This window comes from Mytilus trossulus, chromosome 8 (assembly GCF_036588685.1).
Source record: "Mytilus trossulus isolate FHL-02 chromosome 8, PNRI_Mtr1.1.1.hap1, whole genome shotgun sequence".
NCBI lineage: Eukaryota > Metazoa > Mollusca > Bivalvia > Mytilida > Mytilidae > Mytilus > Mytilus trossulus.
Genome location: NC_086380.1, coordinates 11,565,770 through 11,592,652, shown reverse-complemented (window position 1 = coordinate 11,592,652; position 26,883 = coordinate 11,565,770). Strand labels below are relative to the sequence as shown.

Genomic DNA, 26,883 nt, shown 5'->3' with positions numbered 1-26,883 from the left:
AAAATACTCGAGTTATTTACTTAGATAATATGAGTAAACAACTTGAAAGAGTAAGGGTCATTATATACCGTTAAATAACATTTGAGAAGTTAAGAGGGTAAAGCATACTCCTCGTAGACATACAAAGATATTAAGTTGTCGTGATATATTCAATTTTGGCAATTATTGATAAGAAAAATTAAGGATAATCATATCTAGAAAAAGATCAATGTCTCACTTGTAAGTTGTATACTAATATTTAAAAAAAAAATTGAACGAAAAGAAGTTGCAAAATGATGGACAATTAAAAGAATTAAAGTCTTTTATTATTTTTAAAAATTAAATGGAAAAGGTATGGAATCGTTATTTATTATAATCGAATCAAATATTTGGAATACATATTACAGGAACATATGACTTTTTTGTGTACTACAAAAATTATATGTGACATGTCCAAAAGCAACACTATACCAGCAATAAGCTAACAACTGACGCTTCATACAGGTGTTACAACTAAAACGGTTAAAGAAGTTCACACGAAGAGGTAACATAAGAGCTTAAAAAAGCCTCAGAAAAAACATTTAGTAAAGAATTTCTTTTGGTTAAACTACATAGTCTTATTTGAATTGCATCCCTTGAAACGATCAATTGAACTTAGGGTATAATGTTCAGTATTTCATATATGTTTGAATTGAGCTGATGCTGATTGTCGAGCCTTATTATAAAACGAATCTAACATTTATTGCGACAGTTTTGTTCAATGAATACACGGACAGTGTGGTGTGTTGTCAGTCAATGATAAAAATGAAATATTCAAACGTTCACCCTGTCTTTTTGGAAAACATTCAAATGTTGCATTAGTATTGTATACTGTTTCTGTTTATCATATGTGTGTCAATGTAACTCGATTTACCATCAAAATTAAAAAAAAAAAGTAATGTTCCCTTGTACTAAAAAATTGCCGAAAATGTATATTAAACAAATGTAAACTTACGAAATATTTAATGTACATTTAAGTATCAACGATTTACACAAGTTGTATGTAATTTCCCTCTTTGATGGCAATTTCATAAAGATTGCGACTTTTGTTTATATAAATTATTTTTAGGGGTTGCTGTGTGTGCTAATATTACTTGTGAACGACTTGAATACTATGGACTGCAAATACCATCTGAGCATCACATTTTTGATAACTTTCTCCAGTTATTTGGAACATAACATTTTCATTTGTCATACTACTATCATGCATTATTAATTTGCGATTAGACCAATATACGCCCTTTAAACCACAAAAGCATTGAAAGAAGGCATCGAAAGTTCCCATAATGTTAAGCTTATAGTTCGGGTCATTTAATCCTTTTATTGAATTATGATATTAGGACTTCCGAATGGTCAACAATAATTATTTAAAGAGCAAACAACAAACATTTATATTTGGTAACTTGGGCCACTAATCCATTTTATACAAATTATGACCGGAACGTGTAGGTGTCATGTGTAATGTTCGATACCGTTTGTATAATGATGTTAGAAATTAATAATGAAAATTGTCAATATATCGTATATATATATTAAATTTGATATCAATGTTTATGTAAAATTGTAATAAGGCATTTATTTAAAAAAGAGCTAATATATATAGTAAGAAGTGGTGTGAGTGCCATTGAGACAACTCCCATCCAAATAACAATTTAAAAGAGTAAACCATTATAGGTCAATGTACGGCCTTCAACACTGAGCCTTGGCTCACATCGAACAACAAGCTATAAAGGGCCCCCAAATTACTAGTGTAAAACCATTCAAATGGGGAAACCAACGGTCTAATCTATATAAAAAAGACCCCATTGTATGACTTATGTAAAGATTTATATGAGTGTTGTCATATCATACATTCCGTATAAACAAAGGTTTTCACGGGTTTCCCCCGTGTTTTTTTTACTCCACAATTAAAACAAATGAAAGTTTTCAATTTCTTCTGGAATAAGGAAATAAATAAATGTCGTTTTTAGCAAACATGTTTCGACAATTATACCAGCTGCTATTCAGCACTACATTTTGCTGGTGATAATTTTGGTACATACATGTCACATTTTTATTTGACATCTGAGAACGTCTCCGTCCAAATTGATTGATTTAGATGTATTTATTGACGAAAAAAAACCGAAATTCGACAGGACAACCAACCAAAACGAAATGGCCTCTCATCGATGGAAACAATTTAATTTTTTCAGTGCGTATAGCAATCTAAGATTTGTTTATCTGTACGTCAAATAGCAACAGTATCAACAAACAGCATTATTTAAAAACAAACGTGTATTTTTTTGTGTAGAAATTTTAGAAGTGCATAAATAATTTTTCCTGAATAATTTTGAACCATTCTTAAATTGTGTGTTATAAAATAATATTTTTTTTATCGAACTAAAATATCAAATCTTTTCCTTGAGTCACAAATATAATAACTGTTTATGTCACAACTAGCTGATGGAGTTAAAATAAAGCGGATTTGAACAACTATATCTTTATGTAGGTCCTTCAACAATAACCCATACGATATAGTCGGCTTTGCTTTGGAAGGGACCGATACCGATATGAAAGAATGTGACATCGATATAACTTGATTGATGTTGATTGGTTGACTGTTCAAATGTTCAGTGAACGGTATTTCAAATATCGTTTATTATTCGGGATGAGTACAAACTAAAAATAAAACATTCCAGCTGAAAAGAAAATTATATTGGATAGGGATAAAAAAAAAAATGGTTTTCAGCAGGCCATATACGGACAACTCAAAGGTTCTTAGACCGGAGTAGAGCGTGACAGACTTCCGCATCGAAATAAAGCAGTTTTAATCCATATTGTCATTAGACGTGTCTGTGTATTTATCCATTCCTCACAAACAAACTAATCAGACCAATAATTCGGGTTTCTTAATGTTATTTTTGTGTTTTGTGGACGGTTATTTGTCGTTTTGTCCTTCTCATTTACTTATAATTTGGACTTATGGTTTTTGTTTTCTTAGTACCTGTATTTTGTTTTAACTATCAACATGTTGTGTTTTTTTTAAATACATAGTTGTTTCGTGAAATAATGTCCATAGCTTGTATGAATTCCTCTTAGTTGAAAGCTTGAAATATTAAAAAAAAAGATGACATACCATCGTGGATACGTCAAAGTTTTTAATCACTTCCGCAGGTACCATATTACATGGTACGGCTATAACGCCTAACCTTAGCCTACATTGTTGCTAAGAACACTTAACATTAGCTTACATAGTTGTTAAGAATCAAATGTGCCATAAATCACCATCAAGAGTATGTCATAAAAATTAAATTGCTATCACAATCTAATGGAACAATATTCTTTAAGTATAGAAAAAGCTTGTCTAAACTGCTCATTGTATAATCAGTTTAAGGATTCGATGTAAATCTCGATAAGTGACATACACACACCCGTTACAGTAGTAATAAAACAATTTACACATATTGTAAACATTGGATTACTTTATTATTTAAAGTTATCTTTATAATTTTAAACTTTTAACACGACATAAATGACATTCCATTTTATAGAATATAGCTACCCAGTATATTTTATCTTTAGTATTTCTTTTTTCACATATTTTTGATAAATTTATCCCAGTATTGACATCCGATGATCCGACATAAAACACCATGTTCCTAATATAAAAGATAAAACTAAGGACGATTATCTGGTCTTGTTTGTTTTTCTCTACAAACTTGGCAATATTCCTAGAGGTCAAACTTTTAAGATTTTCATTATTTTTTAACTAACACGTATATACGATACAATGTATCAGATCCTAAAACATCTACTGAAAACCTAAAGAAGAAATGTCACGTAAAGAATGAAAAAATAATTAGACTAAGTCTCCGAATTATTTCCCACAAAAAGTAACTGGGGTCTCGCTTCCTAAAATGCTGAATCCGCTGATATCAAACGAACGAAAAAAATAACATGAACAATAATTTCATTTGTGCTTCTCATCCGGTTTAATCCCAAACTAAATTTGATGCATATGAAATGATCCTCGACAACGTACTGGCCAACACGACAGATGTTTGTTGCGAAGCAGGATATGCTTACCCCTCTCGTCTGGTATTTAGGCGGGAATTTGAATTGAACTAATCGTCAGCTTTGCGTCTTGCAGTGTTAATTACCAACGTTCTTTTCCTTGATATGTATAGTTTATTCTTTATGGCATTTATGTAGTTGTTATATATTTACCATTCAACCCAGTTTGTTTGTTCTCTGTCTAAATACGTTTGACTTTTGACAATATTTTACATTGATGTTTGTAGGGTGTTCACTTAGATTTGTATGGCTTTAAAGTACACAAAACATTAGATTCCACAAACTATCATCAATCAATTCATATAAGGTTGTTTTTAAACGACATCATCTTTTGTGTGAATTGACGGACCATGACAGTACATTCATTTGAATATTGTAATCAAACTTAATATAGAGCGGAATTTTGTTCATCCTGCTCTTTTAACTCAATAATGATGATGATAGTAATAACAATAATAATGATAGATTGAAGATGTTGATACAGAGATAGTTAAATAGTCCATATTTTCATACTTTGATTTTTAAATTGAAGATATTTTTTTTGTCGACTTCAAATATGATATCATAGACCTTAAGAACTGGATTAAATATACCGAAGTAGTGTTAAATGGGACATGCAAGTATTCGTGAATATTAACTGCTCCCCATCGCGAATCATTACTGAAATATATTTACCCCTGATTTAATGAATAATTTGTATGTATATAATACATAGCAGTAAATTGTAATCTCCTATTCAATAAACCACTCGATTTCAACCTTGGTTTCAGTTTTGAATAATTTTTACATTTTCTAGTTTCGCTGTAAAAATGTGATTCTGTGAGTACTCATATGTGAAATCATATCATGGTTTTTTAATTGGATTTATTCCAGTGATTAAGTAGAAATAAGTCCGACTCTGGACATATGTAGATGTTAAACAGAAACAAATAAGACTAATCATGTAAAAGTATATCAGTATGTATGACTGATCTTTACTATCTACAGTATGTCACATGATTACAGGGAATATTTATAAATAATCATATACAAAAAACTATCAATAAAGTGACAGATTTTATTAAAAAGTTTAAGCGGTATTGGTAGACTGTGATGTTAGCAATTTAATTCCCTTGTGGTTCGTTTACGAGATCTAATTTTTCATCGAAAACCACATAAAACATTAGAGAGTTAAGATTTTAAAATTCTCATTGTCTGCTCCCCCACTTAAAAAAACTACTTGATTAGTCACACACATAGCCATTCAAAAGTCAAAAGTCCATCATTGTATAGATGCTAATTTAAAAGTTTAATGGTCGATTTGCATATTTTGATCTATTATTCGGTCTACTGGGGATTGTAACAAGTTCTGAAGCACTTCTGGTTGGTGCCAATAAAAAAAGAACTCTTCAACTTCTGAACTTTATTTTGTTTTAATGACATTATTACATCAACTTCATCATAAACACGTCAAGTCATGCACTTTTAAATATCTGAAATAACCTCGTTTAGATTTTCAAATTTACTGATCGGCGCAAACATTTATAATCCAATATATAGCGCTTAATGCTTCGTGCGTTTCTGATTGTGTTACATTTTAATGTTGTGTCGTTGTTTTCCTCTTATATTTGATGCGTTTCCCTCAGTTTTAGTTTGTTACCCCGATTTTGTTTTTTGTCCATTGATTTGTGAGTTTTGAACAGCGGTGTACTACTGTTGCCTTTATTTAAGTCATATGTTATAGACATATTATTATGTCACATATGTAGGTCATAAATTACAAAACCCTTTTGACTATTAAATAATGATATCAGCCTACGTAGATTTACAGTTGGCACTTGCAAAGATAATGAGTATTTTGATTGTCTAACTTCCAGCGAAAATATCACATTCATACTCTGACAGAGAGCAAGTAATTTTTTTAAAAATATATAAACTCGCGGTAAAAAAAATGTAGAAGACTCACATGCTGAGTTGTTGTTAAATGTAAAATTAAGGATTGCAAAAATTCTTTTTTTTGGAAACTGCATTTGACTCATGATGAAGGTAGTGCAATAGTGAGTTATATTTATAGAAACCAATAGCAATACTAATAAATAAGTGTCAATGAGGTGTCGATCCCTTATAACACAAAATAAATTTCCACTAAACAATGCATCACATAGTACTTACTGACCTAAACGTAGTTTGGCACGTCCAATGTCCAAAAACAATGAATGAAAATGAAATACACCAACACTCTTTATATAGGATATATGGCCATTGACCTACATGGATCTCTTATTGAGGGAAATGTATTTAGTTGTCCAAATCTAATACAAAAATCATAGTTTTACTAAATAAATATTTGTAAGAGATCATCTGAAAAGATAATGGTTTAAAAGCTAGAACAGACAAAGGGTGCAAATGTACGAAAAACATGCACATTTCTAATGAAGAACAACGAAAAGATACATATTTTACGAAATACTACATATAAGAAAAAAATTGTATTTGGCAAAACTTTTAGGAATTTTGGTCCTTTTGGTACTTCGTACTTTATTTGGCCTTTTTAACTTTTTTTGGATTCGAGCGTCACTGATGAGTTTTTTTTGTAGACGAAACGCGCGTCTGGCGTATATACTAAATTTAGTCCTGGTATCTATGATGAGTTTATTTACGAGTTAAAATGAATAAAATAAAACATTTCCAATGACACGTAACGGGTTCCGTAGAAATGCGCCATTATTGATCAAATTAAGAATATAAGGGTATATTATGTTAGATTATGTGCGCTTAGGAAATTTGATAGGCACGTAAGAACCTTAAACTTGTCCATCTTTTAAAAATACTAAAAGATTAGCATAATCGTTGAACTTCTAAGTAAACACAATTGAAAGATAAAAGTCGTCTTTAGAGAGTTATCAAAAGTCTTCTTAAGTAATATCTGCCCTTTAAAATTCTAAATGAAACAAAATTTTAAATTGCTAAATTAGCTTATATTCAAATTGACATTTAAGGTTTTTAAATGCACTTCATAAAACTAATAGTGTGGAACAATGATATGGCGAAGTTTTCTTCAGTAATTAAATAAAGTGATTAAAAAATCACGCTTAAAACGGTTTCAAATGGACAAAAATACTAACGTGACGTGGGTCATCTAAAAATAATCAAGACAGAGACATAAAGATTGTTGTGTAAATAAGATTATTGATAGTATATTCATAAATAATCATAAAAGTTAGGAAACAATCCTCGGAATGAAATAAAGACCATCCATATCTATCGAATGAATGTCTATTTAGGATTTATATACGGGTGGACGTCCAATGTACATGTGGGTAGAATTTATTCTTCTATATACAATAAACTGTAAAGGAGCATAGTAGATTTATTATTGTGAATCTTGTATCCTTATGGAAGTAATGATATTATAAACTATAGACGTTGTGGATAGGAAATAAACAACACTGAATGAAACCTCATTGCAAACAAGACATTCACTATACATGGATAATTAAATAACCCGTGTGTACAGGGACTTTGGTAGCAGTACCATTATTTTGCACCTGTCTTATGCCGTGTGTTTTTCCATTTAAAAATAGTATTTCACTGCTTAATTTGTAAGTATGCATACATTTTAGATTTTTTTTTATTTTAGTGTGGTTTGTAGAATATTATGGGCTTTTAGTTAATAAATTATTTAATAATGGAGGTTTAAAATCCCTAGAATATAAGGTTTGGATAATTCTTATTTATTTTACGGATGTTAACTTTAAGGCAAACAAACAGCAGCCAATATCAACAAGAACCCACAGGCATACACATATACGGTACACTATAACGTACCTGTGTTGGACTAGTGTTTCAGCAACAAATTCTACCCTTTCATATATCAAACATACAACAGAAAAAAAAACCTGTATTAGAATATACTAGTCACATAACTGATGAACCGCGGCTAACCGAAATATTTCATGTACTGATATAACATCATACTATCTAGACTCTAAATCCGCAAATAAAAATAAAGCATAGAGTGATGTTTTCTCTTAGTTCAATCAACAAAGAACTGATTTAGGTAAATAATACAATAACCAAATGTTCAAAAACGTGTAAACTTTAGGTGAATGATTATGTAACAGTTTGAATATTATTTATTTATTTCGAAAATTTACATGTGTTTATTCATATTGGTATAAGAGCGGAAAACTAACACACACTTTTCAGAACACACATATTTGTACATAAAATGGCTCGATTGCTTGTCTATACATAATGCAGATTAATTTCAAATATCTTTACTCATAAATGACATAGATGTATACACGACAAAACTATATTAACTCGTCGGATCCAAAATGTGACTCGGAAAGTCATGTAACCAGGAAGGTATATACGAACCTAATTCTTTAACGTGCACAGAAAATAGTTTTCTCTGAACACGTACCTTGTCTCTACATGTACAAACCGAAGACCCGAGGTTGAATATTGCTACAAGTACGATAAAGTTAGTCTTAAGATAAAAAAAAGTCTGCCGAAAATAAATTGTAATGATTATCCTTTAAAAAAATCTTTATTTCCATCATATAATGAGTATCATAATGATAAAATATTTGGTGCCATCTGCATTTATAAATTTAATTTCATAGAAAAAAATCACTAGAATGCATTGGATTTATATCTTATTACAGAACGATTGCTATTTGACCTAAGTGATAAACAGATGGTTCTTAAACTTTACACCTTCCAATTAGATGTTCTTGAAATTTTTAATACGTTTTTTTAAATGTCTATAGAATTGTTTTCATAAATTGCATATTTGATATGGTATATCATATTATATTCTATTAACGTATCTATATATCTATAAATTTAAAATGTTAGACTGCATGATATTTGAGTTCATTTAATTAATAAAAATAAATTCGGTGAATTTTTTACTTCTATGATATATTTGTGTAACTAAATACATTTCCATCATTGAACAGTTCAATGTTATCCATTGACTATATATCCAGTAAAAAGTGTTGGTGTAGTTCATTTCAATGAAATGCGTTTGGACATTAGACGTTCCAATCCACATGTAAGTCATACAGTAATATTTGATACATTGTTTTTTGGACATTTTTTTGTTGAAATGCTGGGTTGATACCTCATTCGAGGACACTGTTTTCTTTTCCTTTAATTTCTGTACATAAATATAACTTTCTAATGCTATATCTCAACTGTGAGTCAAAAAAAGTTTTCAAAAAGTAATTTTTGCATTTCTAAATTTTACTATTAACTCCAACTCAACATATGGTTCTAGTACAAAGTGTTTTACGAGTTTATATCGTCATAACTTGATCGGTCTGAAAACACATGTACAAATTTACGCTACACGTTTGACAATCGAACTACTTATTGTTTTGCCCTTCTTTGCAACTGAAAATCGATGAATGCTGATATCATAATTCTTGAGTCAAATGGGTTTGGGAATATATTTCTTGGGTATGTCGATAATCATTTGACGCAAACTCTATCTTTTTCATTATAATTTCATGCAGTGATAAGAAAATTGAAAAAATCTAACATAGTAAGGTTATTGCATGTACTTGCATATCAAGTGCATGTGTTGACGTGTTTATGATGAAGTTGATGTAAGAATGTCATTAAAAATAAATAAAGTTCAGCAGTGGAAGAGTTATTTTTTTATTGACACCCACTACAAGTGCTTCACAATTTGCAAGTTCCCCAAACAAGTTGATAAAATATATACTATATTGTGTATCTCATCGTACGTAATTTTAAATTACATATGATAGATAACCCCATGTTAAACTATCGACATATTTACTCAAATAAATCTTAATAAATTGTTTTACTTGTTGACAAATCATTCAAAGGTAGAATGTATCTTTGATACACCCATTTAGATTACTTATTCTTTTTACCTATAATCGTGCGATCCTTGATTTTGTTTTGTAGGTTTTATTTGACAAAGAAGTGGGTAGCTTTTTATAGGATATAAGAAAATTTATTACTGTTTGCTTTTTAATCTAAATGTTGGCGACCTCTGAGTTCTTTGGTTTCGTAAGGAGCGCAACTTTACAACAAAAATTCTTTCATTGATTCTGGTTATTTGTAAACGTTCTTTTTCAAATTTGGTTGGTAAATTTTGAAGGACCGGAAATTTTGACAGCCAACGAAAAGGATAACATGCTTGATTGGGATATAATTTACTTTGCATCAGACCTTCTACTGTAACACAAAAAATCAAAAAGTCATTGCAATTGTTTTTTATTGTTCAGAGAACGATGACATGTTTGCCTTACGAGGAACTTTTTTATTAGTCCATGGTCGAAAGTGGTTTGAATTTATCCATATCCCAAAGATAAGTTGACACCCCATGCAACCTTTCCAATAAATGATAATATGTTCTATAATGAGTTATATTGTTTATGCTGCAAAAAAGAGTACGCATTTCGATCATTTCAAAAATGTTTAAATCAAATCATTTTTTTGGTGTGAATTCTATTAAACCAAGAGTTCCAAATGATGAAGTTGAAATCATCCCCTCGTATATTTTACGGACGCCATCACGAGTTGGTTGACCGTTATGGAATAAGCGTTTCACAAATGATATCGGATATGTTCCTTACGTCGTAACTACAATCTCCTTCCCTTTCATGAATGTGACCTACCGAATTAGACTCTTTATTGGTTTTGTTATCACATAAGCAACACGACGGGTGCCACATGTGGAGCAGGATCTGCTTAGCCTTCCGGAGCACATGAGATCACCCCTAGTTTTGGGTGGGGATCGTGTTGTTTATTCTTTAGTTTTCTATGTTGGGTCATGTGTACTATTGTTTGTCTGTTTGTCTTTTTCAGTTAAAGCCATAGCGTTGTCAGTTTGTTTTATGAGTTTGACTGTTCCTTTGGTATCTTTCGTCCCTCTTTTCTAATACATGAATAATACCAGCTGACATTTACAAGATATAAATACACACAAAAATAACAACAAAGACCCTTACGAAACGAGATTTCACTGACATGCTAGTACAATTTTATCTTAATACTGTATTGCAACTTTGACACAAACGTGGATAAAACAAATACCAAATCATCTGTTTTATCATTGAAGGCAAATAACTTATCCAGTTACAGTTATTGTTTCTGAATAAAGTTGTGATGATAAACAGTGTATATATCATATATGCACTTATAATTTTATGAATTGAAGTTGACGGCATTTGTTGTTCTCATTTCTACAATGAATTTTCATGACATTTGATCACCAGTTGACTACTGTTGCATTTATTTACTACTAGACAAGCCAAACGTTTTCTTCGCTGCAGATATCAAAATAAGTCTACATACATTTTTTGTAGCTAAACACGATAGCTAAATAAATATAGCAGTACAGTAATTATACCATACAACCAGTGTTAAAAATCTGTACTAAACAACCAATTAAAACGGTACTTGAGGACGTCTGACGTTTTCATGCCAGTATTATTAGGGTTTATCACTGCTGATGTTCTAAATTCGATTATTTTGCAGATTTTATTGTTTCATACAATTGCAAGAGAACACTTTCTTGATTAAATTCGTTAAAATCTTGAGAGACCAAAGCAATCAGTGATTATAAGCAAGCCATGTGACCGGAGAACTGACATTGTTCTCGTCATTTTAGATTAAAGAAAAGTGATGACAGTTTCATTAAGTATAACTAGTATTTTGTTTAAGAACAAATGTACAACCTTACTTTAAAGAGTCATAAAACCTTTTTATGCTCTGCTATGAAAAAAAAATACAAAATTGAACTATGAATGCCGTACGATGACCCATGGTTGATAAATTTCTGCGCCATTTGTTGTCTGTTGGATAATTGTCTCATTGACAAAAATTATACCACATCTACTTTTATATAAAGTATCTTTAAAAATGTTCCATAAGTTTACTTGTTTGATGATATAAAAAAATATATACAGAGAATGAAATCATAATGGCAAAAGATTGAAGGCCGCAAGATGACTCATGGTTAATAACTTCTGCGTAATCTGGCATTCGGTGGATAATTGTCACATTGACAATCATACCGCATCGACTTTTTATATAAAGTATATATTAAAATGTTCCAGTTTTTCACTTATTTCTTGAGCTTGTTTTATACGATAGACATAGAGAAGTAGCACAAAATGGCTTGTTGCAACCCTTTTCTTTTTTTTTTAATCCCAACCAAATATGGCATCATTTTTATTAGTTGTAGAAACGTCCTGTCCTCCAATACTTACCAATTTTTCAGAACTTAGATCGTCCTTAAAGTTAATTCTTGTCAGAAAGAAACGCCACATTTGTCCAAATGAATATGGTATTGTATATAATTTGTAAATCATCAAATTTTGAAGCTATACTGCTTAACTGTTTTTTTCTCTATCGATTTATGAATTTCGAACAGCGGTATACTACTGTTTCCTTTATTTAAATATAATTTAATTAGTTTAATAAACAAAAATGTCAGTCAGTGGAAAAAAGCTATTTAAACGCAATAAATGTTTAATTTGTGCAACACAGCAACTCTTATCTTCGTTGGTCTACTCAGTTGTTCATTTTTTGTATATCCTTAACGGGTATACAACAAATTGTCTTGTTATCAATTTTTTTCTGGTTTTAAGCCTTTTGAACATCAAGAGTATTCTGTTTGTTAGCCCTTTATTGTGACTCTTTTACTCAAAATGTTTATGTACTCACATCCGCTATCATTTAAAACAAGATTTCCTTTTCGATAAATCTAATTTGATAATTGAATTACTCACAGATGATACTCCATATCTGTTGATAATGATACTACAATTTATTGTCTCAATACAAATTAATTCCTTACCCTTAAACACTGAAGCTGAAACAATTGACAATCAATTAGTGATATAAAAACAATCAATTCTTTAACACTATCAGTGAAGAAATGATTCAATGAAAGTTTTTAAATCAATGACATGATTACGAAAAAGAAATGAAGAAGAAAATGAAGATTATTAGCTTAATTGAATTTTATTACTGTGAAGTTGTGAATTTATTTTTCATATGCAACATTGCGCTATAAAGGGAAACGCATCATAGTTGTAGTGAGGAATTCTTTATCTATGAAACTTTTGATATTGAAACTGATCATGAGTTGAGCTAACAAATTGATAAAAATTAAATTAAAACAAATAGCGAAAATTGGTTCACGTTTGATTCATCTCATTAATCATAAGGACAGTTTGAATATATGAGGGTCAATCAGAAACCATATATTAAACAAAGACGGACAAGCCTTTTGATAACAAACACAAAACAGAGAATTAGAAATAACAACGGATAAAAACATGAACACGATCGGACAACCGAGGCATCATTCATGCCCCTAAAAGAGAAATTCGTTCTTTTTCCTTTGTGCGAAACTTTTAAGTTTTCATGTTTTAATCTGTGGACAAGTCTCAAGCAAGAACTGAACGCGTGCGCAATATATATTTAATCCTGTTCAAAACAAAAATGTCTTGACCGATTTGAAAGATTAAAATTTTCAATTTTCAATCCTTGTGTACGTTATTCGCTTTATTTTGTTTGATTTAGGACATGCATCGGATCAAAATCCAGGTTCTTTATAACGACCTTCCATCGAATATTTGAAGTTTTCAAGATGATGCCACCACTTTTCAATTGTTATTACTAAGAAAATAAATAAATCGGCATACAATGTTTTTTGTTGTAAGAGAGAATCTCTGACTGATAACAGAGTCACAGAAATAGTCTTCGAAATAACTACCGATGGATTGATGTAGAACTTGGTTTATTTGTCTATTCCTTTGTAATTGGTATTATCTGTCTTTCTCGGAAACGTTCGAATCTTTTATTTTCTATTCTCTATTTCGTACTTTTTTCTAAATTGTATTCGAATACTAAAGTTAGAAGTATCTTTGATTAGCTTGGTTAGTTTTAAAACAATGTGTCCCTACTTTTGATATTTACATTCTTCTCATTATTATTATAATATCAAAGATAAAGTTTTCATTCAGAAAATGTATAGCAAATCAACTTGATTTTACGTTGTGTCCTAATATGTTGTATGCTTTAATCCCATCAATATAAAACATCCTGACTATATAGTTTATAGTACTTTCTGTTACTGTTAATAGCTTTCAATATCTCACAGTGCTATTTGTTATTTATTATCCGATTCCTAATTGTTTTCTCAATACAGAAGTCTATCACAAGGTCACGTGGTTAATTTCGTACACGATATTTGAATGAATAATTCAGAGTATGTTACACTATTTGTGTGAATGCTAAATAATGAGTTTTCAAGTTTAGTATTGGCCCAACGTGAAATATGACTAGACTGAGAATTAAAATTTACACTGTTTGTGTTGCTTTATTGTCTACGGTTGATACATGTATGACGTCAGTAAGAACTAATGCTATTTTAAACTTATAATGCAGAGCTTCAAGTCTATTGTGTTGCACATTATATTGTTAAAAAACGGAAAAGGCGAACATATATGTATATTACCATCTTATGACGCTATTTTAGATCGTGTCTGTCTATTTTTAGTGTGAAAACATGTTGTGACGTTGTTATTTGATTTTTGTTTTTGTTTGCACGTCTGACATTTTTTTGTTGGGATGAATGAGGCGAATGGTGGATTTTGTGTTTTGTAATTTCCCGTATAATTGTGGTTTCATGTTATCCGTTTTGCTATTTTTTGGATTTTACATACATGCAGTTATGTATTATTCTTGATATTTGGTGCTAATCTTTAAGTTGGTAGGTTTTTACGCGCACAACATGTTTTCAGATCATTTGTCCATATATTTTATGTTTATAAAAAAATAGAAAATCAACTTTTCAATCATTACATTTTGAAATTTATATGATTTCTATTTATTTATTTCGTTTTTTTATGACTTTTAAGAAATTTAAATAAGTTTACATGTCAACTCGTTTTTACCTGACGTTGCTTTGTTAGTTCTCCTAATGTTGCAGATAGAATATATTTCTAAAATTACGATCAAAACTTAACAGCGGTCTGCTGTACCAGCATGTTCATTGATTGTTTTCTTTGTATTTGTTTTATTGCTTTGTTCGTTTCTCTAATAAGGAATGAATATCAGAAACAACCACAAACTTCATCAAATTTTCCTGATATCAGTTTTTCAATAGATATATGAAGCTGTGGCCTGAGTGTCAACGAGAAAATTCTCCATCCAAGAGTGAACTTACGATAAACTCATTTACATATTTACTTTAAAATGTGCAAACATTTCCTTTCTATTGTAAGAATGAATAAAATTGGATAGTAGAAAACAGAAACAAATCACATACGATAGTCCTTAAATAGATCGGATTACTGTGGTTTCATGTTATCCGTTTTGCTATTTTTTGGATTTTACATACATGCAGTTATGTATTATTCTTGATATTTGGTGCTAATCTTTAAGTTGGTAGGTTTTTACGCGCACAACATGTTTTCAGATCATTTGTCCATATATTTCATGTTTATAAAAAAATAGAAAATCAACTTTTCAATCATTATATTTTGAAATTTATATGATTTCTATTTATTTATTTCGTTTTTTTATGACTTTTAAGAAATTTAAATAAGTTTACATGTCAACTCGTTTTTACCTGACGTTGCTTTGTTAGTTCTCCTAATGTTGCAGATAGAATATATTTCTAAAATTACGATCAAAACTTAACAGCGGTCTGCTGTACCAGCATGTTCATTGATTGTTTTCTTTGTATTTGTTTTATTGCTTTGTTCGTTTCTCTAATAAGGAATGAATATCAGAAACAACCACAAACTTCATCAAATTTTCCTGATATCAGTTTTTCAATAGATATATGAAGCTGTGGCATGAGTGTCAACGAGAAAATTCTCCATCCAAGAGTGAACTTACGATAAACTCATTTACATATTTACTTTAAAATGTGCAAACATTTCCTTTCTATTGTAAGAATGAATAAAATTGGATAGTAGAAAACAGAAACAAATCACATACGATAGTCCTTAAATAGATCGGATTACTTTGGTAAATGATCCTATGGCAATAATGCATGCAACCGTTAAAAGTTAAGATCAAAATAAGATGTATGTACCGTGACAGCTAAATTTGTTGTATAGCCTTTAGAAAACTTTCATTCAAATATGATATGTTGTTATATGTTTCTGTGTTTCCTGTGCATCTACATTGAATATTTGAAATAAGATCTCTGTTCTATTTAAATTATGCCTTTCAGCGACAAGTTTTGCCAATGGCAGTTCATAAACGAGAAATGGCATATTAGTATAAAGTCAAAGTTTAAAATTAAAGAAAAAATATAAATATTTGTTGCAATATGGATTTGAGTATTTATAATTTCTTTTGAATTAACCATAAAAATGGAATAAAAAAATATTAAGTTCGTTTGCGAATAAAGTAAAAAAGAAATAATCGAACAGATTTATTTATGGAACTACTTCCGAGACAAATTTCATATATTGTGCATCAATTTGACGTAAGATGTGATTATTAATAAACACTATAATCATTGTAAGGAAATTTGACTAGCATGCAAATAACGGTGCCTGAAATCTGTAAAAAGTGTATTGAGTAAATTTGGGAAGAAAATCTCAATATTTGATCGTTATGTATTAGGCTGTGATTATGAAGTCCCAGTTACTGTAGACAGAAATGAAACAATCTTCAAGATGACGGAAAAACAATAGATCAATTCTACAAACAAAATATTGATGTGATGGTTAAATAGTTGATAGAAATATTTTAATTAGCGTAAAATGGACCGTACACGTCAAGTTAGACAATTATCATGAGAAATAAACGTATAGGAATTATGACCATTTATGATCTGAGTTTTAATTACCAAATATTGAGACGATGATCACATGCTAAGTGTACAGGTATGTGATTTTCTTCAAAGAACAAGATTTATTTTCATTTTTTTTTGTGCAGATTTTCATTATAAAATATTTCAAGTTAATTTACGTTTCGTAAAAATTGAAGGGAATGAATTGATAGTTGTGTTAAATTACACGTTAACTGAATTACATATATGTCTTAATCATGTCGATATCTAAGTGAGTTTTATTACTTTGTTTGTTTATTCAAGTATTTTGCTGTAAATAATTTGAATTGAGGTTAAAAATAGAAGATATCAATGGGTTTGTCAAGCTGATAACACCTTATATAATTGTGGTTTTATTTGTTTTTTGTGGGTTTATATGCACCCTCTTGTCTATCAGAGCACGTATTTCTTTACGCATAAAGTGTAACCATTGCTTACTTCACAACATGACGAATACAGGTGCTTTGAAAACGTTATTTTTTTTTATTATTATTTAAAAAAAAAGATGTTTTATTATACATAAAATAATTTTGTATCATAAATTGCCAAGAAAAAAGCCAAAATGATAAATTAAATTAAAGCAAACGTCTTTTAAAGGGGAAGTGTTTTGGTACAAATGATAAAACGTTACTGCGTTTATGCTTGGTTACATTTCTCCTTCGTTGCATTGGTATTATTTGTGTTGGATTACGACAAAAAAACGACAATCGTAATTATGTATTGGAGTTTTACACATGCCTTTGTCGGTGTTTTTGGGTTTATATCTATATAAAATAGAGCAATAGAAAATCCAGACAATTGTATACTGGATGTGTTGATACACTGACTCAACAATTGATTGCTTGCTAACACAAAGGAAAATGGAATATCAGCATAGTAAGGTTCGAAACCTTAACCTTTCACAAATGAAATTAGTTTCTATTTTTCTTCAGTTACAAATATAGAATGAAAAGCTTAGTGTCTTAATTTGGATTTGATACCAGTTGAGACGAAACATTTTTGAACAAACAAACATGTAATGGTACGAATGAAAGTTTAAAAGGAGCAAATTCAAGGGCGAAATGCTACTGTAATATGTTTTTATATAAAATAATTCGTATACCGATAGAGCTAGAAGGCCTAGATTATGGAAGTTCTTTTTTTGGGCTTTGCAAGTATGCCCGTTTATAATCATGAATTTATTTAGTAATGATTTTTCGATCGTCGCATACTATTTTTAAAATCTAAAGCACTATGTGAACATTCCAAGTGTATTTATTTCACTAACTTGAAAAGAACGAAATCTTGAATCTCAATTAGACACAAGTATCAAAACTATCGATAAAAAGACAAAAGAAATTGACAACCAACAAATCACTTCATGTACAAAGAAATTAACGATTTAGGCTCATATTGAAATACAGTTATAGCATATCAAATCTTTTGAAATTTGCTGTTCAACATTGAAACATTACAAACTATTATAGTTCATTTTAATTGATCAAAATTCTGTTACATAAATTGGAATATGAATTGTTATATAGGACTTAAAATGTATAAAAAGATTGACGCGATTGCAGTTTTTTGGAAGGTGTATGAGGTTATAATGTATGTTCTTATCTCCCTTAATTTAACCCCTTATATGTGCCACTTATATTTTCCAAGATGTTTCATTTTGAAAATTAACATTTTCACAACAACAAAAAATTTGTAAATTGAAGTAGGTTCAATTGTCATACATCGATAAAACGAAAAAAAGTCTGGGTTACAAACTAAACCCGAAGGAAACATATCAACTAATAGAGAAAAAAACAACGGATTAACAACATCACTGAACTGCAATAAAAAGTCAGGAATATGCCAGTTGTTGTCCATTTGTTTGATGTGATTTAGTTTTACATTTTGCCATTTGATTAGTGATTTTCCGTTTTGAATTTTCCTTTGAGTAATTATATAGAGATGCGATATTTTGAAAGTATACATTCAGAGAAATAATCTTCAAAGAAGCATGTGTACCCCAAAGTGTTCTCAAAATCCAATATCATATTCATCGTTATATCCTATTAAAATGAGAATAAGAGATGTTTGTAACCACGTGAATTGCCTTCTTCAAAAATACTTCACTTCTATCGTTACGTCATTCTCATTTCGACGTTGTATTTCCAAGCAAATTGATGATAAATCAGAGGAATCAGTTCGACTTTAACTTAATGTTAACTGCTCAGACTCAGTCTTTGTCATACATAATAATTTAAATGAATTCATTGTGAAGTTTAAAATTCATTTTTAATATATAGTATTTATGATATTTAGGAAGAAAAAGTATGATATACCAAAAAATAATAATAAAAGTAGTACATGTAGATAAAAAAAAATGAAAACGGTATTATCAATACATGACAAACACGACGAAAAGACAAATCTACGAAAGACTACATAGAAAACTTGATACTAGGCAAACAAACCCCACCAACATTCGAGGGATGGATGATCACGGAGGTCCTTATGTTGTCTTATTTTGTTTCTGTAATTTTAGTGAAAGTGTTTGGTACAACCTTAAGAGATATGTCTAACATTGTTTGTAAAAAAGAGCTATTCATTTGTTAAAGTTTTTATGCCTGATTTTTCTGTCGTTGCATGTTGAATGGAAATAATTTACTGTAATTAAGTTTTCACTTTTATTGGTTTTTAACTTTAGTTCATTACACTGTATTATGATTGATTTGAAATGTTTTTACACAAAATCAGTTAAAGAATCCTATAAGCATGAATTACAAGTAGAAGGTGTAAAACCAAGATATATGGTTCTATACTATTTATAATTGGTGGCATGTTCATGCTCCCATACCCCGCAATTCACGGAATTTTGTTTTAAAGTTATTCAGCCCTTTTATTTTGTTTGAATTATTTTGATGTGAGCCACACTGATATGACTTATGACTACTAAATGCGCATCTGGTATTCAGCACCATAAACCACAGAACTACCAAAATTCAGATCAGCTTATTTTGTCGTAAAGGATATGCTTGGCATAAAACTCACCCAATTTACCAATTTCATGTGTTTACACATTGAGAGATTTTGTGTGTTTACAATTAAGTGTTTGTTTCAATTTCAAATTATATTTACTAGAATAAGAACTGCAAATGACCAGACTCTTTTACTACTACTTGAGTGTAATTGGTTTGGTTTACATTAATTTCTATCTTCTGCTTGTTTCATACGTACCCTGACCTCAACTGGGTTGTATGTTTAAAACTTAAATGTTAAATTGTCTATGTCATATTAAATAAGTTGTTTCCTCTATCGTTTGACCGTACTATGTATAATCTTATTGGCGATTTGCTTTTTGTCCATGCCACTATATGTTATTCGGCAGATGAATTCCCTTTATGGGATTGCTTGATTAAATTGTCCTTTCTTAAACGATCTTACAGTTCGTGTGCACTCAATATGTTTAGAAACAACATTTATCTCAGTGAGACCAGCATGTTGCAGGGATGTACTACTCTTTGACGGAAGTAGATTGAAAAACACATATTTGCATGTTCAGCATTATCCGATATTTTAGAAATAAACCGTATGCAATTATTATGACCGTTTAATAAGTTACCAATTGGTTTATTTTAATTATTTCTGATATGATACATGACTCTTAATGCATTTTAAACATGTATTTGTTATTTATTTAATAGATCCGAAAGGAACATTGTATTTTTCAATATTCATCGGAATTAAATGTACAACGTTCAAATACTCATGTAAAACAGCATGGCTTTTTGCGTGTAATTTAAGAATCTTTAATTAGCTGAAATATTTATTCTATTGATTGAAATAGGGTCAGATACTATTATTGACACGTTTAAAATCTTCTAAATGTATTTTATACACGTACATATTTATATTGGTGGGATGCAACAGGAAACTGGTCTGAAAATCAAGAAAAATAAATTAATTTAAAATTGATTTTATTGGCAATATGAAGAGTCTATCACACAAATTAGGTAGAAATAAATTGTCCACTCATTACTTGGTTTATAAAACAGAGAGAGTATTGTTCAAACGGTTAAACTTTTGACGTTATTTAAACAAGAATCAATTAATCGATTATAGTTAATTTTATTTCACATGATTATTTTTCTCAACATCAAAGTAAATAATAATAAATTTCCGTTCAAATGTCAAGAAGGAATTGCTGTAATTTGTCAAATATTTCAAAAGATAAAAAAGAACTAATTTCCGAATTTAAAACAATGTATATCTATTAATGTTCTTTATATTTCGTGGAATATACAATAGATTATTTTAACTGTGTTTGGCAAAACTTTTAGGAATTGTTGTCCTCAATGCTCTCCAACTTCGTACTTTATTTGGCATTTTTAACTTTTTGGGATTCGAGCGTCACTGATGAGTCTTTTGTGACGAAACGCGCGTCTCGCGTATATAATAAATGTAGTCCTGGTATCTATGATGAGTTTTTTTTTTATTTCGAAAGGGTTGTCTGTATTTACAGTACTTACACATAACCACTGAATTGGAACATCACGACTGGCGACAATCACATACTCAAATTTGTGAACACGTAATCCTCCGCTAACCTGAACCTAATTTGGTTTATTATTACGTATTTTATATTCGCTTTTCGTCTAAACAGGTCACAATAGAAATACTCAAATAAAAATATTAAGATGGCCACATCAATTACAAAGCTGAACAACTTTGGAAATAAATCAAATGATAAAAAGTTAGGTCTGATATTGCTCATTTTAGTAAATTCCAGTTAAGGAATAGGATTTTATTAACCCAGGAACATCCTCTTCAAACGGGAAAAATCAACGGTCTAATCTTAATACAAAAACGAGAAACGGAAAACACTATTGACCCACATAACCAAACGAAATCTACTGAATTCCAGATTATGTCTTTTTAATTCCTTTACTAATATGGTTGCTTACTCATGAACATATACTCACATTTTTTTCTTTCTTATCAAACCTCCAATAATTATGAACTACAAAGACAGCAATTTAAACTTATCTACTTTATTTAGTTTTATTTATATCTATAATCTTCAGCATTTCACTATTTTATAAAATGAAAGTGTATATATATCCTGTGGAATATGATTCGAATCGTTCCTGAAATAGGTGTTTCTCACGCTTTTGGTTTTGTGACCCGGATTTGTTTCAGTTAAAATGTTTATGACTATTGAACAGGTGTTTACTACTTTATGCGCCATAGTATTAAAAACTAAAGTTTACTACTTGTTTTATTCGTTGTTCTTTTGATGATGAAGTAATAGAGAGAACACTTAAATATATGTTCGGGTATATGACATGAAGTGTTGACATGAATATCAATAATTTGGTCATTTTTATAAATTTCCTGTTTACAAATTTTGATGAATTTTTCGAAAAACTAAGGATTTTCTTATCCCAGGCATAGATTACCTTAGCCGTATATTTTGCACAACTTTTTGGAATTTTAAATTATCAATGCTCTTCAACTTATTACTAGTTTGGCTTTATAAATATTTTGATATGAGCGTCACTGATGAGTCTTATGTAGACGAAACGCGCGTCTTGCGTACTAAATTATAATCCTGGTACCCTTGATATTTATATATGTATTTATCGAATTATTCTGTTCCACGTCAATGTATGTACATTGTGTATATGCAATATATGAATCAACTAACGCCATTGACTGTCGACAATTCTTGAAGAAATAATCTAGTTGGCACTTCTGAACTGATCTATAATAGACCAATTAACTTTTGTAGATTGATTAAAATACATCAGTATTGTTTCTTTGAATAACTTTGTGCAATATTCTCTCTTTGAATGTAATGGGATATAATATTCGTGTATAAGCCGATTTGATTTTAATAACATTTTTGTCTATAGAAATTGTAAGATTTATACCAAGGTCGCAATCCGAAACATTAAATTGAAAATCAAAAAAACAAAACTATCCCTTCTAAAATTAAAAAGCCAAAAAGAAAACAATGCTAGAAAATTATATTCGGCTATTATTTAAGGGCAACACCAGTTACTGAAGTTACAGTTAATAATTAGTTCACTTACTCATAATTTAGGACGAAAAATATACGATTAAAATGTATTTCCATGAAACCACCAGGTCGGTGCTCGCATGGTTTTAAACTTTCTTCGGATATTTTTCTTGCAGTCAATCCTGATCTGAACAGTTTAACGTAAATCAGCGTATATATTTATCACTGAACAACGTTCAAATAGATTAAACACACATTTAAAGAATTTGAATGGTATTACGAAATTAAATTGCAATTGCCGTATTATAAAACATCAACAAATAATTCAATTTTGGATGTAACGCGTCTCCCGATTGGCTGGTGTTATTTTGTTATCACCCCATGGACATAATTTAGTCGTGTGACGTGACGTCAATAACGTTTTTGCATGGGTTTCTCAGGTTTAGAATGGAATTTAGAATTAAATCATAGGGAATGACTGTCATATTTTCTCTGTCTATTCAAAATAACATTTAAAAAAATGTGTTGCACACTCTTAAATAACCCGCTACGCACGTTATTCAGTGTGCACCACATTTTTTATGTTATTTCTTCATAGGCAGAAAAAATATGACAGTCATTCCTTAAAGAATGTATGTTATTGAGCAACACGAACATTAAAGATGCAGACAAGGATGAAATCAAGACTTAGTGCTCTGAAATTGAACTAATTTCCTGTTCTATTTAGACAAACATATACAAAACACTAACACATTGTGTAATATAAACTAACATTAATAACTCTGAGGCTTCGGACAAAAACACAATTGATAAAAGATACCAGGTTAATAATTGTGTACTCCAGACGCGTGTTTCGTCTATATGAGTGAAGCTCGAATAAAGACAGTTGAAATGTCAAATCAAAAACAAAAAGCATTAACATCCACAAGTTCAAACAGATTCTGTCAAATAAGGCAAAACATACCTGGGGTACAACAACCCTAGTGATTCGAATGATTTGATATTTTATACAAAGAAAAGATACAGAAAACTTAACATACATGCATTAAATATATATCAAAGCTACACAAAAGTACTGCATTATTTAGTTCAAATGTATTTATCATGTGTGTAATATGGACAGTTTATTGATGTGCAATATACTCAATATTTGAAGAGGCCGAAATAAGGAGATGAAAACACAAGATTGCAGGACTATAGTAGCCATACAAATTTTAATTTTGGTTCGGTTCATTTTAAGAACTTTCGTAAAACATTCCCACTAACGCACGTCTCAATTCAGTCCTATGAAATGCATATCTTTTGAAGAAAGTCAACAGAAATCAGCTATATGTTGACGGAGACATAATTGATGTGTTAGTGTCGTTATATTCATACTGTCTATCTGTCGAATACATTGATTATAACTGACATCGCCGTGTTTGAGGTGTCGTTTATTACACTGAAATCTATTTGTTCGCAATATTGAGCTCAATTTTGGTTTTTCTAAGACAATGGTAATTGTCGCTTGTCAATATATTTTATATGAATGACAAGAGGATGAGAGATGGTTACAATTTTATTATTGGACGACACCTATGTCTATAGTCCAGCCATTTATAACGCTCATGATGATAAGAATAACTTGTTATATTACAATATAGACAATTACGTTTGATGTGGAATGGTCGAATAAAGTAATTGTACGAGTTATATAAGGGAGTGAATATCAAAGAACATTAATAGTTTTAACACCAATTTTGTAGCCTTGTCGTACAAGGAAGTTATAAAGCTTGGATGCAAGAAACTGGAAAAAATATTTCATTTTGGTGTATTTCTTATTGTTTAAAAAAAGAAAAAAAAGAAAAAGGCAAATCATTAAGATTTAGATGTAAAAAGTAAAGTGATAAAAAATACTGAACTCCGAGGAAAATTCAAAAAGCTTTTGATTTTTATATTTGCGTAGGGACTTTCTATTTAAAATTTTCCTCGAAGTTCTGTATTATTGTTATTATACTCTTGGCAGTTAATGACCGTATGTTTACCACGTTTAAGCGACCCGATAGGGTCACAATTGGACAATAACTATTTTTTTCATGTTTTTGAAGCAAACGTTTTACTTTTTGTATGTTTTTTTTGTGTGGATAGATGTTTGTCTTTATAACCTGGTGTTGTTTTACCCTTTCGGTGTGTTCGATGATTGTGTTTTGTTTCCCCTGATTGTTATGTGACATATAATGATGTTTGCTTTGCTGATTCCTTTGTTATTGTATTGCTGCCACCTGTTGTAACGTAATATCTCATAATATACAAATACATCAAATAATTAGGCGATAATTATTGAAAATGATAACTTCTTCGCTGATGGTACTCGCTAATTAGAAATGTTTAGATTAATGTAGTGCAAATGTCAGATTATCACAATCAAAACTAATTCTAATTGGCTCTATAGTTGTATTGTTTTTAACAAATAACGACGATCTCAACACGGTTTCCTGAAATGAAAAGGATACGATTACCAATATCCTATTCTGTTATCATTGCAGGAAATAGGAAAAGATATGAATATTTCATTATGAATGGGACCTTCCCTTTCATTCTTTGAACCATATATACTCCGGTTTTATTATCGTAACCGTTCCTAAAACACTAAAATTTTATAATTCCTGATAAACATACCCATCTGTTGAATAAACATCAAAATCATAAAATCATTCAGAGAGCAATAAGTTTATTGTCCAATATATAATAATTTCTAATTAAATTCTATTTACAGTGAAATGAACAAGGGACAAGTATTTAATTGTTCTTGAAAACCAACTGCACCATTAATAGTTGATTGGTACTTTTGATTTAAAGTACACATATAATTCAACAAACAGAAGGACTGTATTACATAAGGGCATGGCTGTCTAATTTTATTGAAATTTTTAAAAATATCAGGTGATAAGACAAATGTCAATAGTGTTTGTATACGTACAGGCATAGCTGGCATTTAACAGTCTTCATATTTGACTCTTGAAAACTTTTATAGTACTCTCGGAATACTAAGAACCATGCAATAATTGGATTTTTAAAAGTGAGTAAATTATTTGTTTTAATAAGATATTTATATAAAAACGGATGACATACATAAAAGGAGTGTCACATTTAGAGGATACTTGACGGTTGTTTCATCCTACATATAGTTACAAAATGTTAAAACCGTATTCTTATTAAAAAAATGATACATGGCACTTTTCTGCCTAGTTTTGTAGGTTGAAAACCGTTTAACAATTACATCGTAAACTAAAATGGCATTTGCCAGATCTATGGATTTCGGTCCAATTAACGAAGTGATGCTGAAAATGTAAAATTATTTATATAAATCCATTGGCGAATATAATACAGGAATATAAAGGAAAAAGTATAACAAAAAGTAAAATCACAAAAATACTGAACTTAGAGGAAAATCAGTTCGGAAAGTCCATTATCATATGGCAAAATCAAATAACAAAACGCATCAAAAACAAATTGACAAGAACTGTCATATTCCTGACTTGGTACAGGAAAATAGCGAACTCAAAGATAAATTCTAAACAATTGACATATTCTTGTTTTCCTCGGAAAAATATGGTTAAAAAGAATAAACGGAAATCACGATATATATTGAGCATACTTCTGCATTGTTTTCACTACAGTGAGAACTTTTATGTAGACGGCTAAATTACTTTACAGTTAAGTGTGCAAAATTATCTACCAACTATTGTTCATTCCCCAAAATAGATAATTTTATCGTTATTTTATAAGTTCCCGTAGTTCAATGATAGTCACACGTGGTTATAGAGCGGTATTGCTTTACTCGACGTCAATTTTTTGTAGAGATTTTATTTGTAAATACCATCCACCAGGAAATCAGCGATTCGCCAACGGACTTTTTTATGAGATATATTTTGATAAATTCTAAATTAGATAATGCGGTATTAGATTGCAACCTTCGCAATAAAAGAAAGAACGTGGATGTATCTTT

General features: G+C 30.1%; 1 protein-coding gene across 3 annotated transcripts in view; it reads left to right on the top strand.

Annotated features, from left to right (window-relative positions):
* The window catches only part of LOC134728292 (nitric oxide synthase-like protein), a 91,809-nt gene that overhangs the window by 11,554 nt on the left and 53,372 nt on the right, over positions 1 to 26,883 (top strand). Inside the window, exon 1 of one of the 3 annotated variants that reach the window (XM_063592843.1) lies at positions 9,032 to 9,115. The exons of 1 other annotated variant lie outside the window; for it this stretch is intronic. The gene's annotated coding sequence lies outside the window, so the exon portion shown is untranslated. Of the gene's footprint in view, positions 1 to 9,031; positions 9,116 to 25,855; positions 25,954 to 26,883 lie in introns of those variants that run through there. One more of the 3 variants, XM_063592844.1, reaches the window with a different exon arrangement.